The 16710-nt window shown below is 45.7% G+C and overlaps 1 protein-coding gene across 15 annotated transcripts in view; it reads right to left on the bottom strand.

Annotated features, from left to right (window-relative positions):
* IGF2BP2 (insulin like growth factor 2 mRNA binding protein 2) overlaps positions 1-16710 on the bottom strand; it is a 154079-nt gene that overhangs the window by 49097 nt on the left and 88272 nt on the right. The gene's annotated exons all lie outside the window — the stretch shown is intronic.

Raw genomic sequence — 16710 nt, 5'->3', positions numbered from 1 at the left:
ATGGCCCTCGTTTGAGTCTCACAGCTAGGGAATGACTATTTTTGACTTGTGGTGTAAAAACTGAAGTCCCCACTCTTAAAATCACTCTGGAATTGTCAATTCCCCAATAACAAAATGTATGTCTCATACATATATTTCGAGATGCGCCCCCTCAGGCAAATCCTAGGAAAATGGGTGCTAGGAATGAACTTGTAGCTTTCCCCTCTGTGTCAGTATCACTGTAGACTCTGAGACCAAAAACATCTCCAGGAAGCAGTTTGGAAACTTCACCATGGTGGTTCACTCTTTGTTCCTCGAAAGAATTTACTGAAATACAAATGCCCCTGGGAGAGGGTAATAAAGGCATTAACTAGTAAACTCCTCCACAGGGTCCAGTGACCCCTAGGTGACGGTCAGGCTCTCGTGGCCTGTGGCTGGAAGCTGAGCAGACCTGCAAACCGAGAAAGCCTTTGCTATTATCAATGGCCCCAACCAAGGCTGTGCTGAGCCTCAAGGGGCAAGGCACAGTTTGAGAACCTTCCCCCAAATATGGGCTGCTGAGTGGAGAAGAGGGGAGTGAATCACAGACCGGGAGGCAAAGTCCTCAGAAAGCTAGGACATTCTTGTGTGCCTCAGTATGAACATGCATTTAGATCCAGAAAGGTGAGATTTTGCAAGGTAAGTCTCAGTCCTTGCAAGCCCAGGAATCTGCATGCCAGCTTCAAGCTTTTCTAGATCTAGACCAAGGAAGAACTGAAAGCACTTTCTTTAACGCTTATATTCTGCTGTGATGAAGATCCCAGTGACCGAAGCCAAAGTGTGGTTCATAGAGAAGTGACTAATTACTCTTAGAAGGCCTTCAACTCATTATCTGTAATTATGACTAACCAGGATAAGAACATTTTCACACCAAAATTTGAGCCCAGATAAACATATAACATGATGCAATACAAGTTTTGATATGAGCATATAAATAAATGCTCGCCTTGTGTGGCTCATGGTAAATACAAAATCATCTCTGTAAAGGCGAAGGGAGCCTAGCCAGCAACAACTGTGCCATCCTTCCAGGATCTCTTCCTGTTCAATTAATTGTTTTCTCTTTAGTTCTCCAAACTGTTCCCTCCCTCCCTCTCTGCTTACCTGAGTCTTTTTCATTGTTTTTTTTTCTCCTCAGCCCAAGTAGCACCTAGAACACAGCACGTACCCAACAATCAGCAAATTCTCCAGGAGCGCGTGTCACTGACAGCTGGCTCCTTTTCCCTGACGTACTCCACCCCGTATTTTCCCAACTGTACAAACAAGTGCCTATTGAAGACACTGACTGGTCTCCAACTAAGCCAATTTCTTTCACTCTAGTTATGCTCATCAGCTCAATACAATAGGCCGATGACTGGAAAACACAGGGGAAGACATTTCCTGACACAGTTAAGTAGCCACTGCACATACTTCCTGTGATTCCATACAATGACTCATGTGGAGGTGGTGCTTTCCTCCTGAAGACAAGGAGTACAGTGGCATGCCTTGATTAACTGAAGAAATACTTTTAGTTAACAAACATTCAGGCCAGAAGCTGAGCCCTCACCCTTTGGGAATGAGTGACGAACAGACAGCATTTTATTTCTGAAAAGAAGGAACTACTTCCAGCGGTTATTAAAGGCTTTGATCTTACTCATTACAGTCGGGATGATAATCAAGGAGAATTAAACTCATCTCCTATGTAGCTCATAGATTTCAGGTAAGCAGAGACAGACAGGACAGAGGCCAAATCACACACCTCATAAAGGAATTCCTTCCCCGTGTGGTGGGAGATCAGACGGCACTCACCATTACCTCACTCACGCTGAGGACTGGGCTGGCGTGAACAGTCCAACCCTCCCCATACCCAAACGTTCTGCCTGGAGCTGAAATATTGGACATCTTATCTGATTTTTGGAGACCAGAATGATTTCTAACACTAAACTAATAACTTTGCCAAATTCATTTAACAAATGTTCACTAAACACCTACTACATGCAAAGCACTTAGTTTTAGGTTCTGGGGTATAGTAGTAACAAAACAAAAATGTCCTTACACTACTTACTATCTAGTAAAAAAAAAAAAAAAACAAAACAAAAAACACAAGACAACACTGACCTCAGCAACCCTTAGAAGTTTGTAGCTAATTTCAATAAAACAAAAGAACCAACTTTAGAGCTGGTCCCTTGAGCCAATGAAATCTTCAAGGAAAAGGCTATCTCTATTTCCTAGCTTGTATTTTTAGTTAGAAGTGAACCGAGTATCTTTTAACACCTATTTCTGCACAGAATCCTTACAATGTAATCACAAGTAGTAACCAGCAACACTCGAGCCCCTGTTTCCAAGCACCAGGAGAAGGCAGAGCCCAAGCAAGTACTCCCGTGTCTGACAGCAGCGAGACACCTGCACTCCCACGAAGGGGTGCAAAAACGCTTTCCTCCTCACCCAGGTCTGCCCCTTGGCACTTAACCTCCCGAGGTTCCTCTGCGCCCTCAGGGGGTGCTTTGGAGAAAACAAAAAGACTGTAAGAAGAGCTATTTTTCAAAATTGGAAGAGGAGTCAGAAAAATAACTTCTCACACAACACCAATAAAAAATAAAAGTACTTCACAGGATACAAAGAAAAAACTCAATGAACATCTTTAATATCTCATAAACTGCTGATGGAAAAAAAAGGAAAACCATTAGCTCTCAGAACTAATGTTACCTGATTTGAATACAAGGAAATTCACTTCGCAAAATCTTGAAAACAGCCAACTTTAAACACAGATGAATGAGTTGGGGGGAAATGGCATATAAATTATTCTTATTTGAGAAAGGATTCCTCATCTAAATGAGGACTCATCTTACAATCCCTCTACATCAATTGTGAAATGAGGCAAATGAGCAAGGATATAACTCCAATCCAAAAATTGGACTCACAACCAATTTTGGGAGACTAGACGTCCACAGAGAAATTTTTCCAGGGGTGCTGACTGAAATGCTAGATTCCCACACTGTATCCTTCCTGAACGAGGCACATCCTACCCCACCCCTGCACAGCCACACGCTGACCTGCTGACGAGTACACAGCAGTTGCTCAGGAAGGCTGACGACACAATGAGCGCACGTGACAGGGTTAACATCTCTGGCGCTGAAACATGGGATTCTTTCCAGCTGCTGATTCACACTCTCTTCTGAGTTCCCTGTCTTACAAAGACAGTAAGTAAACCGAGCATCTGTCTCCATTGGTTTCTCACTTTTCATCACTTCCTCTCAAGTCAGCACCAATAGCCAGGCCCCAGCAGAACCCATCAATGGGAAGTTGCATAGAGGAGTCAATACCTGACTCAAATAAAGGTGAACCTACCTGGCTCAGCAGGTGACCAGAGGAGGTTGCGCCACCACAGCTTCAGATTGCACTTCTTATCTCTTCTCCCTTCCCTGGAGGCACCCAGGGTTGCCTCCTACTTCAGGGACCCTGTTCCTTTCTTTGCACGGAGCCAGGCCCCCAACAGCATTAACTGAGGGAGGGAAGAGATCTAGCAGGTGCCCTCCCCTCAGCTGTTCACAGAGTCCCAGCCTCCTTGCTATTTTGGTGAACTTCTGCCCCCTTCTCTCATTGGTCTCTCACCAACCCCTGGGAATTATGAGAAAGTACTCTGTAAACTGCAGTGCACGCTACAAATGAAGGCATTGGGGTTATTCTGATAGAAACGCACCACTCTAAAATGCCCCTTGCTTCTCTCATTCCCAGCGTTAGTACTCATGTGCCCAGGAGAGCTGGCACCTGGTTTTCCTTTGTGAATGAACCCAGCTTTACCCGATGAGTCACCAGAAGGTGATCAATTAGAAGGCACTGCATGGAGCCCACACTGAATCAGGAGAGAAGCTTCTATACCAAAGCCTCTGTGGATTCTGGCTGAAGACCTATTTCAGGATAATTTCAGAAGCTGAGAAGTACGACTAGCAAACCAATGGAGTATGGTTCATCTAAGAGAGAACCTTGATAATTGTGCTTAATTCAGAGTACTTTTGTTCTTTGGAGGAAAATACAAAATTTTTAATATTCAAGCAAGACACCTGTGTAAATGCAAACACCTTTTTTACTAATGTCTATAAGCAAAGCAAAAGGCCTTGCTTTCTTAGAGAACAATAATTTTAAAAACGTATAAATTTAAATACACCCCCTGGATTTTCTAACTTGATAGTTCTTCCCCACCCCTAATTACACAACAGAGAAGAAGAGGGGAGGGACAATGTGCTGAGAACTGGAAATCAGGGTTTGAATCTCAGCAGTACCTCCAGCAAGCTGTCAAAGGCAGGTATCGTTCGGGACAGTCATTTAACCTCTCTGGTCAGTACCTCAGGCATGAATCAGTTGAGAGAAGTCAACAGGCAGTTAGGCAAGACACTTTCCAAATCTAAGATTCACTTCATTTTGGCAGTAAAACAGAACTATCACAGAGAGAAGGTGAGAAACAAGAAGGAAGCTAAGAATAGAGACTGAATTTTTAAAATATATATTTATTTATTTTTAGAGAGAGGGAAAGGGAAGGAGAAAGAGTGGGAGAGAAACATCAATGTGTGGTTGCTTCTCATGTGTTCCCTACTGGGGAACTGGCCTGCAACCCAGGCATGTGCCCTGACTGGAAATCCAACCAGCAACCTTTTGCTTCACAGGCTCAATCCATTGAGCTACACCAGCCAGGGTGAGACTGAATTTTTAAAAAGTTATCTCAACAAATCCTGCAGTTTCTTTGGGTCACAATTCTTTTTTTTGTATCTCCAAAGCCTTTATTTTTTACTGTAGTTTATTGATTATGCTACTACAGTTGTCCTGATTTTTTCCCCTTTGCCTCTCTCCACCCAGCACCCCCCTATTCCCTCAGGCAATCCCTACACCATTATTCATGTCCATGGGTCCTGTGCATGAGTTCTTTGGCTACTCTGTTTCCTATATTGTACTTTACATCCACATGGCCATTCTGTAACTACCTATTTGTATTTCTTAATTCCCTCACCTCTCCACCCATCCTCCCCCTCTCCCCTCCCATCTGGGAACTTCTGTTAACTAACTTTTCTCTTTTAAGAGTCTCTCTTTATCTTTAACCTTTTAGCCTTTTAATTATGATGTATCTTGTAGTGGGCCTCTTTGCATCCATACTGTTTGGGACTCTCTGTGCTTCCTGGACTTGCATGTCTATTTCCTTCACCAAATTAAGGAAGTTTTCTTTCACTATTTTTTCAGATAGATTTCCAATTTCTTGTTCTTTCTCTTCTCCTTCTGACACCCCTGTGAGGCAAATATTGGACCTCTTAAAGTTGTCCCAGAGGCTGATTATGCTATCCTCATTTTCTCAGATTCTTTTTCCTTCTTGTTGTTCTATGTGGTTGTTTTTTGCTTCCTTATGTTCCAAATCATTGATTTGATTCTTGGCTTCATCCACTCCACTGTTGTTTCCCTGTAAATTGTTACTTATTTCAATTAGTGTAACGTTTGTTTCTGACTGGGTCTTTTTTATGCTGCTGAGGTCCTCACTCAGTTCCTTGAGCATCCTTATAACCAGTGTTTTGAACTCTGCATGTGTAGATTGCTTATCTCCATTTCATTTAGCTCTTTTTCTGGAGTTTTCATCTGTTCTTTCATTTACACCACATTTCTTTGTCTCCCTGTTTTGACAGCTTCCCTGTGTTTGTTTCTACATATTAGGTAGAGCTGCTTTGACTCTGTGTCTTGGTTGTGTGGTCTAATGTAGTAGGTGTCCTGTAGTGTCCAGTGGCACAGCCTCCCCTATCACTCAGGCAGGGTACTCAAAGCGCACCCTCTGTGTGGGCTGAGTACACCCTCCTCTTGTAGTTGAGCCTTGGTTGCTGTTGGCAGATCAATGGGAGGGATTTACCCAGGCCAGTCAGCTGCAAGGGCTGGCTGGGGTCACAACTTTTAAGTTAGATAGCAAAGTCCATAGCATTTTATAACTGGATGGCTTACAATCCAAAAATAGCGAGTCTATGACTTTACCTGACATTACCACTAAAGTTACTTAAGGTATATGGGTTTTGAGGCATAATGTTATTTCACGAAATTTTCTATGAATGGAGGGTATGACACAGCCAAGTAGGAGCCTGTCCATTTCCTATAGGTATATGTAGGTCTTGGCATGTAACCGAATGAGGAGACTATAATTGCCTCCAAGGAATTCCATTCATGTCATAAACTAGAGGATCAAAGCTGTGTTTCCACTACACAGAAACAGAGCTCTGGCCCATAATTCAAACATTGCTTAAAGAGTACTGTAGTGATACTCTACTGATTATTGCAACCCTGATCTCAATAGCTCTGTAAAGACAGCATTTACATTTTTAAAGTAAACATGCTTTATAGCAGCAGATAAGAGAAAGTTAGGGCATGGCACATTTACTGGGAAAATAGCAGTATTCAGCTGTATTTAACGGAAGCACCACTAGAGAACTGTGCAGGGCTCTTTCAGTGGTCTGGGTAACAGTGAGTGAGAGAGACTCCAATGGTAGAGGGGGTGGGGGGGTGATAGATACCAGGATGAAAAGTGTTTGTATCACATGGAACTCTTCTTAGTGATTTTGACAATCTCAGCAAACTTGTACACTTCTATCTACCACTCCACTGGCTTCTTAAAACAAGTTTTTTTAGAAATAAGTTCTATGTATTCTTTGCACAAAGTTCAAAAGGTACCAAAATAAAATATGGTAGGAAAATTCACCCTTCTACACCTATCCTTCAGCCCCCTGATTCTTTTTTTTTTTTTTTAAGATTTTGTTTATTTATTTCTAGACAGAGGAGAAAGGAGGAAGAGAGAAAGGGAGAAAAACATAGATGTGAGAAAAGCATTGACTGGCTGCTTCACACCTGCCCCCTACTGGGGACCTGGCCCAAAAGCCAGGCATGTGCTCTGACTGGGAATCCAATGGTGGCCTTCTGCTCCACGGTAGATGCCCAACCCCCAGAACCACACCAGTGAGGGCAGCCCTCCAATTCTTTATGCCAGTTGTTTTTTTAGTCATTCCAGAGTATTATAAACAAAAGCAAAATACAATTACTTATTTTTAGAGAGAGGGGGAAGGGAGGGAGAAAGAGAGAGAGAAACATCCATGTGTGGTTGGTTGCCTCTCATGCGGCCCCCACTGGGGACCTGGCCTGCAACCCAGGCATGTGCTCTGACTGGGAATCGAACTGGCGACCCTTCGGTTTGCAGCCTGTGCTCAATCCACTGAGCTACACCAGCCAGGGCAGCAAAATACAATTATTAATGGTCTGTATATGCTCTTTTCACCTGCCGATTGTTTCATATTCACACACAAAGAGCTGTATCATTCTTTTCAGCAGTGGTACAATATTCAATTTTATGAATGCACCATAATTAATTCAACTGGTGCCCTACCGAGGGGCATATGATGTTTCTAATCTGCAACTATTTCCAGAAAACCACAAATGTTGGAATGCGTATCTGTCTATCAATCTAATTTTGCACATGTACGAGTGCATTTTGGAAGATAAGCTTGTAGAAACGGAATGACTGGGTCATAGGACTATACATCAGTAATGTCAACATACAAATACAGTGTTGTCTCCCCACACATCTGAAAACCCAGTTATCAAATTTTGATTTCTGCCCATTTATAGGTAAAAAACACAATCTTATTTGCATTTTAATTATGAATGAAGTTGATCGTTTTCAGTATGTTAAAGAACCAACTGCACGTCAACCACCCTGGAAAACTCCACAGAATCCTTCCCTGCTTTTATGTAGTATTCTCTTGGGTGACTCCAGGTTTGATTAACTTCCTTCAATTCACTTATTTGACAACCCCCTGCTGAGCACTCATGATGCTGGACACCAGAGAGACAGGTGGAAAGTGCATTCCCCACCACAAGGAGCTCACGTCTGAGCACCGCCAAGCAAGCAGTCAGCGCCCTGCACGCCGTGCTGCTACGACACAGGCCTGTGCCACACCGCAGGGTAGCGGGTGGCCAGAAACACAGAAGGAAAACCTGGCAGGGCCCCCAGGGAAGGTGATGCCTCAGCTGAGTCCTTCCTGAGCAGAGGAGGCAGGATGGGCCAGGTGAACACAGGTAAGGGCTGAGAGCACAGAGGAGTCCAGACGGGCCTCTTCGAAGTGAAGAAGATGAGGTGCACAAAGACACAGCCACCTGGTTGGGGAGGAGGGGAGATGCTCCCAGGGAAGGTCAAGGGAGCAGACTGGCAAGGCCGGCATAAGCGAGATCAGGAAGGAGAGGACCCTTTCGCCAGGCCCCGAACGGAATCAGTGGACCCCACCAGGGTCACTGAACACCAGCGAAGCACTGGGAGACACGTCCACATAGCCCAGCGTTCGCTTTCCCTCCAGAAGCTCTTCTTTGGACCCCCCTCCTCAGAGAAGAGCCTCATGGCTCTGAATATGTGGGTGCAAGTATAAGTCTGCCTGGTGGCTGTGTGCACCCCACCACTGGGGCAGTTGACTTACAATCCCTCCCCCTGCTTCCTTCCACACAGGGCTGCCAGGGCCACTTCACCAACACATCAACTGCCTTTCTCTTACAGCATCCCGCCAACTACTATTATAACACTTTTCTGTTCCCAGAAGGTATCTACTACACCTTGAGTGCAACAGATAGATTTATTAAACACACTAAGAGTTTTAGGTCAGTGGAAGACATGACTGAATGACAGGGTTGTTTTAAAAACAAATGTACTAGAACTTTTATTTTTTAAATCTACCTGAAAAATGCCTCCAAAGTAATGCCCTGTTTACTCACTGCAATGATGATTCCTCTGCCTGAACATATTTTTGGAATTCTCTTATTGATATTTTCTGCCACATCTAGCCAATCAACACAGATTTAACTGATTTGACTTTAGTCTGTAGTGCAATCTTACACAACATGCTCGGTGCTGAAGCAGAACATGCCTCTCTTCCTCCTTCTTCCTTCTTCCTCTTTCTATAACCAACAGAAACAAAACAAAACAAAACTCAGAAGCCTCCTGATGCTTCTGCTCACAGCAAAGAACATGGCTCCCCGGGGAAGTGGCTGCCTTGTTCGCCTCTCCAGGTGCCAGGACTGCTGGGCTGGCCACCATGCCCATGTCACCGACCTCTTGTCATGAAGGACTCACCCCCACTCTCCTTCGGAGAGGTTTAAGAGGGGCAGTACCAAGGAGAGTAATACTCTTGACCGTTCCGAGCTCCCTGAGCTGGTTAGGAGAGGGCAGTTCCTCATGCTGGGACACGGGGGGCCCAACCACATCGGTGATCATCAGAATGCGGTCCAGGGGCATTCTTCACTTCCAGGTCATGTCTGGTTAACACCAGTTGCCAGAATCCAAATTTCATGTTAACTGGGGGGAGTCTGCCCAGCTTGGCAGGGTTGGTGCCCTCACAGCCTCGAGCTAGCGCCTTGTTTGTTGCATTTATCACAACCCTCTGTTTCAACCTCTGCTGCCTGGCCAGACTCCGAAGCCCTGTGATTCGCTCATCCCACCATCCAGCACTTTGCATGCTCCAGGGATGACTATACACAAGTAAACAGAGTGCAGGCGTGGCTGCTCTCTAAGCCCATGTAATCAGGCCCTCAATTCAACCCACTTGGGTCGGGCCAGATTATCCAAACGTGAAGGGACTACTCTCTCTCTCTGACCAGGGTCCTTGCAGCCCTGTGATGGACACAGAGCTCTCAGAGAAAGCTCTTTCCCCGATGGTTTGATAATGCTCACCACCGCCCCCCCCCCCCAGCCTACTGGGAGGTCATGGGCAGAAAGGTAGGCCAGGTATCAGGACTGCTGGCGTGGGCCACCACTTGGGTATGTGACCGTGGCAGGCTACTTCATTTCTCTGGGGCCATATGGCCTCTTTCTCCAGCCCTCCTCAGTATGGAGAATTCTCCAGTCCTGCCGGTTGTCCTCCGTCAAGGACAGAACCGATGCCTAGTCCTCCCACAGAAATATGTGCCAGAACTAACCTTTCTGTTTTGCCTGGGCAAAAACAGAAAACAAAAACAACAACAAAAACAATACCTCTGAAGAAGGTTTTCTGTGCTATGAGTGGTTTATTCTGAGAATAAAATGCAGAGGTTTTAGAAATCTTCATTCAATCAGACAGACAGACAGACTTTAATCTGTGAGCCAAGAAAAATAGTTTGAAAAGGCTGGAAGAAAAGAACCCCATGGCTAAGAATTTGTGAAAACATCTATAAACAAAAGTTCTAAGGGAAAGACTGTGAACCGGCAGGATCACAGGAGGTGGAGAGTGAGCTCTGAAACTTTGAAATGGCAGAATATTGACTGGCTCAAGGGCAAATGGTGCAGAATGCCACTGCAGGAGGTGACACAGGGGAACCCAAGCAGCACCTGAAGTCAACAGAGGGCAAGGAGACCCATTTATGCCCCAGGCCTGTGCCAGTGGGGACAGCCTAGAGTTTTTTGGATGTGAAGCAGGGACCACCAAGATTTGTTAGAATTTACAAGGTAAAAAACCTGGTCTTGGGCAGCAGAGAGAAGGAAGTGAGAATGAACAGGAATGACATTTTCCATCCCCTCACCCACAGTTTTGTACAAGCTCCAAATGCAAGGGGTGACGTGGGCAGAAGCCCACCACCCCAGTCTCCACCTTCCAGCAACTCAGGCCATGAGGCCAGGGGGACAGGACACCACAACCTGCTGCCCGGCAGATTGTACTGTTACAAAGCATTTTACACACATCATCTCATTTAATGCTCACACTGGTCAGCAGCCAGAAGAGAATATATGTAACTTGTTGGTGTCTTTCAGCTGTGATGCAATTATAGAAATTCACAGACCAATTACAGAAGTTTCATGAATACTGTTGTGAAAACTTGTGAATTCGCAAGGATTCCAAGGACCATAGTGCCCATGCAAAGGACAGTTATTGTGTGGGATGCTTTACAAACACCAATTGCAGTGTCTAAAAGAGCCCCACACCGGCTTCCTCCTGGCCTGGACAATCAATACCTGACTCCTACCTGCTGTGCCCACGAAAGGGGGCTAAGTACTGTTTCCACTTTGCAGCTGAGGAGCCAGGAATTAGAACACAGGTCTGCCTCACACCCAAACCACTAGTCCTCTCACCCTGGCAGCGCATTTAGGGGGCACGGGAGGCACAGAGTTTCATGTAATGGCTGCAGGAGGCGAGCAAACAGCATTTTTAAAAAATGCACCACATTTGACTTATTTTCTAATATTTCTTTTTACACCAAGAAAAGTTCTCAGTTTGGGGCTGGACAGTCTTTAATACTTTTGCAATACTAATCTTCCTCCCTTTTTAAAATTTATTTAAATTTTTCAGAGAGAGGAAGAAAGGGGGAGAGAGGAGAGAAACATTCATATGAGACATGCTGATTGGTAACACCCCAAATGGGGACTGACCCACAACCCCAGGAACATGCCCTGAGGTGGGAATCAAACCCACCGGCTTTCTGTTTAGGGGACAATGTTCCAACCAACTGAACCACACCGGCCACGCTTTCCTCCCTCTTTTAAAGAAAGGTGATGGGCTTAGAACCTTCCAAATAGCAACAGTAGCTAGAATTTAATTACTGTTTTCAGTGTATTTTACTTTTATGGTTATCGTCCATTTATTGCAAACGGTACTGGCTTTCCATTTATATAATGATACAAATTTTCTTCTTAATGCATTAGGTTGAAGTTTTTTAAGGGAGATCATCTTTGAAAAGAGAATATTGAGTAGCTAACAGGGCAGGAGGAAGAGAGAGCACATGCAGAAAACATGAGAGCAGTATACATGTGGCTGAGATCCGGAAATGCCGCTCTCTTGCACCGGCCTTCAGAACACAAGTGCTTTTGCCGAGTTTTGAACCAGCACTCCTTTGTGGGTAGAGCAACTGGGACAAGTAACGCTCTCTGGAACCCTCTGAAGCCGCAAGGTTCCCGGCTGGGCGTCCCACACGTGATCTCCTGCCTGGGCTACAATGATGAACATCGTATAGTCAGGCTAGCCGTCAGTTACATGAACAGGCATCAGGAGTGGGTATTACCAGGTGTGTGACCCGGGTGGCGTCAGCAAACTGTGGCCCATGGGCTGCATCCAGCCCAAAGCCTACTTTTGCCAATGAAGTCTGACTGAAACACTCATTTGTTTACATATTGTCTGTAGCCACTTTCCCACTACAATGCTAGGGTTGAGTAGTTGTGACAGAAGCCAATATGGGTCACAAAGCCTAAGATATTTACTAACTGACCCTTAAGGAAAAAAATTACTGACATTTGTACTAGGAGGACAGGTGCTGAAATTGAGAAGATCAGTGCCAAGGAAGAACGTGAATGTAGTTTGGCCAGAGCAGTAACTTTGGCAGAAATTAAATCAGAAACTCCCTCCTAGAACAGGCAGATGGATAGAAAGAAGTATGAGTGGAAAACTGAGAGCAAAGTCCATGACCCAAACTTGAGAGCCCTGGCTGGTGTACCTCAGTGGATTAAGCACAGACCCAGGAACCAAAGGGTCAGTGGTTCAATTCCTAGTCAGGGCACATGCCTGGGTTGCAGGCCAGGTCCCCTGAAGAGGGCAGGTGAGAGGCAACCGCACATTGATGTTTCTTTCCCTCTCTTCCCCTCTCTCTAAAAATCAATAAATAAAATCTTAAAAAAAAAAGCAACACCCTGGCTGGTGTGGCTCGGATCAGTGGAATGAGCACCAGCCTGCGGGCTGAAATGGTCTTGCATCTTTAGAGTCCAGAGACACCCCTTCGGTGGGCTATTCTGGGCTTCCCAGACCTTCCCAACAAGCTGCCCGTTGCAGTTTAGAGAAGCCATGTCCTTGAGAAGCCAGGAGCCCCAACTGTGCCTCCAGGTAGTACTCAGTGTAGACCATGACAGGACCCTGATGGTCAGAGCTGACCCTGGGTGGGGAGAAGAAAGAACAGACTGTGCCTACACAAAGGCAAACAGGGTACATGTAACGGGGAGACAGACGATGGCAGAGGCCTTATCTAACAGGGTTTTCATTATGAAGAGTTCGTGCCAGTGCCGTAGGCTCTGGCGGATCTTTGCAGGTATCTGAGCAGGGCAGTCACTTATAACTCCAGTTATCTGTTGTGACAAACATAAGACACTACCTATCTTTACCTAACAACAGTATAAAAGGCAAAAGGACGGGGTCTGCTAGAATAAAGGTGTTAATAAGATGGCCGTCACCAGCAGTGAGAGAATCTGCTGTAGACACAGGCTCAAAACCACCAGCTCATGTGCTTCACTGCATGTGCAGGGACATTCCTGCAAGCTCAGCAGGAAGGCAGGCAGTGATGACCTTGAAGTGACTAGGAACTTTGCCTGGGGAGTGAAGGCTGGACCACAAAGGAGTGAGTTTTGATAGAGACAAACTCAAGTGAGAAGTAAGCTGTACTGGATCCATGGACCACTGACATGTACTTAAACTTGGGGTGGGGGGTGAGGAGTGGATGATTTGTGGGTTTTTGGCCAACTTCCACGGTGTGATACTCTCACCATAGCTAATTTGGAGCAACTAGTGTGATGTCGCCAAACGGAAGTTGGGAAGAGATGCCCGCCACAGACTCCGGTGGGCGGAGGGGCTGTAGCGGCCTCCAGAGAAGCAGTGGGGCTCCGGTGCAATGCTCACAGCAGGCCTCACAGGGAGGGTGGGAAGGATACCGACGGCCACTCAGGAGTCTCGCTGCTGAAACCACTCACTCGTCCCACCCAGCTATGCAGAGACTGAGCTCTCACAGCTGCCCTTCTCAGAAGCTTTTTCGAAGAACCTCGGTTTCAGATCTCAGAATGACTTTACTCTGCAGGTCAGGAAACTGGGACCCAGGGTTTCAGAAATGCTCACCTGGGGGCTACCTGGAAGGGCTGAGATTACGCTTTGCATGGTCAGAAACAAACTCTGGAAGCAAACAGGAAGCAACTGTGCAGTGAAAAGGTACGAATGGCGAAGTGATATCAGGGTGCAACAGACACAGGGCTGGAAAATACCCCAAGGCTGGGCCGGTCAAAAAAGAAAAACCAAGGTCACCAGGGAAGCTGTGTACGTGTATTTGTATGTGAATTTCACCATTTAATGTCACATGTGAAAGGAGAAGCTCATATTCTCTTCTTCCAAGTGGTTTTTCCCTCTCTCTTAATATTACTGCTATGGTTAAAACTTCAAACTTTGCTATCTCCTTACCTCAGCAAAGGATTTACAAATTTTATTGGAAATCTATTTCCTAAAAGCTGTATTTTCATGCTGGTTTCCTCCAGACTAACAAAATGCTGTTTATCTCTCTGGACCTCACATAGGTCTCTCCTGGGCCTGTCTTCCTCCTCCAGTTCTGCCCATCCCCCTCCCTCCTTCGCCTTCATCTGAAAGGACACGGACACCATCCAGTGAGTTCCCTCTGTCATCAGGACTGGCAGACCCTGGGGAACATTCACCCACGTGAGCTTTTTCCCCGACTCTTCCTCCTACAGAGAACATCCTGCTGGCAGGTCAGGGCAGCTGCCAGATCTGTCTGTGAGGTGCTTCTCTTCTGGGTGGCAGACAGGTCCTGCCTCCTATTCACCAACCACTCAGCACTAACCAGCTTCTTTGGCAGCCCTCAGAAACTTCCAGGTGCTGTGTTTGTTGACCCCCATTTTGTAGGGGGTGAAACTGTGGCACAAACAGAGGCAGTCACTGTTGGGACATGCCACGGGAGCGAGATGAAATAAGAGGGATCCACAGGTTATTTTCAAAAACTAAAGAAGAGGATCACGCAACAAGAACTGGATCACACCTTAAATGGGCATTGCCTCCCTTCACCAGCCAGCTGTGCAGCGAACCTCTAATGAGGGGCAACACTGACAGATTTAAGTTTTCAATATGATGTCATTCTGTGCTTCCTGGAGGAGGCCCTGTGAACTGGGGAGTCGGTGACACGTGGCAGGGTAGAAACAGGGAAGTGAGGTGAGAGGCTTGTTCGATGCAGACAGGGATAGCAAACTGAGAATAATCAACCTGGTCAAGGGCACAAGGACTCCAGGAAACGACTCTCAGCTCCACTCACACACAGCTCACTGGGAAGTGGCAGGAACGACCTCTTTATGTCAGGGCTGGTGGGGCTAGAACTCAGGCCTGAAGCCAAGAAACTGTGTAAATCTATGTATAAATGTATGTACACACATGCAGGTAGCCCCCCTATCCACCACAGTTTCACTTTCTGTGGTTTTGGTGACCCATGGTCAACAGCAATCTGAAAACATCACAAGAGAAATTCCAGAGGTAAGTGGGAGATTCCTAAGTTTCAAACTGTGTGCCATTCTGAGTAGTGGGATGAGATCGCACACCCTCCTGCTCGGTCTCATCCAGTGAGTGAATCATCCCTCTGCTTGGCCCGCCCCTGCTTCCCACCCTCAGTCGCGTAGCAGCTGTCTAAGTTATCAGCTCGGCTGTCTAAGTTATCAGCTCGACTGTCATGGTATCGAAGTGCTTGGGTTCAAGAGACCCTTATTTTGGTTAGTAATGGCTCCAAAACACCAGAGCAGTGACGCCGGTCATTCAGATTTGCCAAAGAGAAGCCCCAGCAAGCTCCTTTTCAGTGAGAAGGTGAGAACGGCACAGTAAGACTTTGAGAAGACAGAGGCCACATTCACATAAGTTTTATTACAGTATGTTGTTATAATTGTTTTATCTTACTATTAGTTGTTGTTGTTAACCTCTTACTATGCCTAGTTTATAAATTAATCTTTATCACAGGTATGGAAGTATGGGGAAAACTGTAGCATATATACGGTCCAGTACCATCCATGGCTTCAGGCAGCTGCTGGGCAGTCCTAGAACATACTCCCTCTGTGGATAAGGAAGGACTATTGTACATCGTACACAAATTATTACATATAATTATGTAATCACAATTGAGTCACAAGAACCTATCATGTTAGGGTGTTTTCAAGACCAGACTTTTATTATAAAGAAAAACTGTTAGCCATAAAAACATCATTTTCTCTCTTTCCCAAAGAGATATGTCAATTACCTTGCTTTTGCTAATTAAGAGTTGAAAATTGTTGAAATGTTCCTTGTTGGCTAAATGGGAGAGAAGATAATAAAATCGATGGAGACTTACATGTCCTGAGAATTAGGGTCCGTGGACATGTTCACGATCCTACCAAATCTCGTCCCACCAAATCTGCAGCCCCCGCCGGGGCACATGCAAAATTGTGCAAGTACCTAAATTTTTATCCTTAGGAAATGATGATATGGGATCCTATTTTCAATATTTAGAATTTACTGCTTGGCTCCATGGCCATCTGAAGCCAAAGGATTATCTGGTAAAGTTACCTTCACAGAGAGAGTATCAGGGCTGAGAAGGTCCTTAGGAGACCCCTTCATTTCATAAATAAAGGACACTGCATCCCAGGGCAGTGATTTGTCCGAAGACACACAGTAGGTTTTTTTTTTTTTGGATGAGAAGCCACATCTTCTAAGTCTTCCCACCCTAACTTCTCTGTTGGCAGCGCCCACCCCAGTCACCCCTTTACAGACACAAACAAGTCCTGGTGTGCCAGGGACCACGCCGGCCACCAGGCAGGGAGGATCTGATTGTCTTTGATATGCCCAGCTGGGAGCCCATCGAAGGTGGACCACACCCGGTTTGCTCCCTGCTGGTGCTCTCAAGCGAGTGAGGGTCCCATGGCACTGAACAACAGATGAGCACAGAATGGGGTAAAAACCATCCTTGAAGAATGTACAGGGA

This window comes from Sturnira hondurensis, unplaced genomic scaffold (genome assembly GCF_014824575.4).
Source record: "Sturnira hondurensis isolate 20B ecotype Veracruz unplaced genomic scaffold, ASM1482457v3 Scaffold0019216, whole genome shotgun sequence".
NCBI lineage: Eukaryota > Metazoa > Chordata > Mammalia > Chiroptera > Phyllostomidae > Sturnira > Sturnira hondurensis.
Note: the sequence above shows the minus strand (reverse complement) of the source record. Positions and strands in the feature narration are given on the sequence as shown.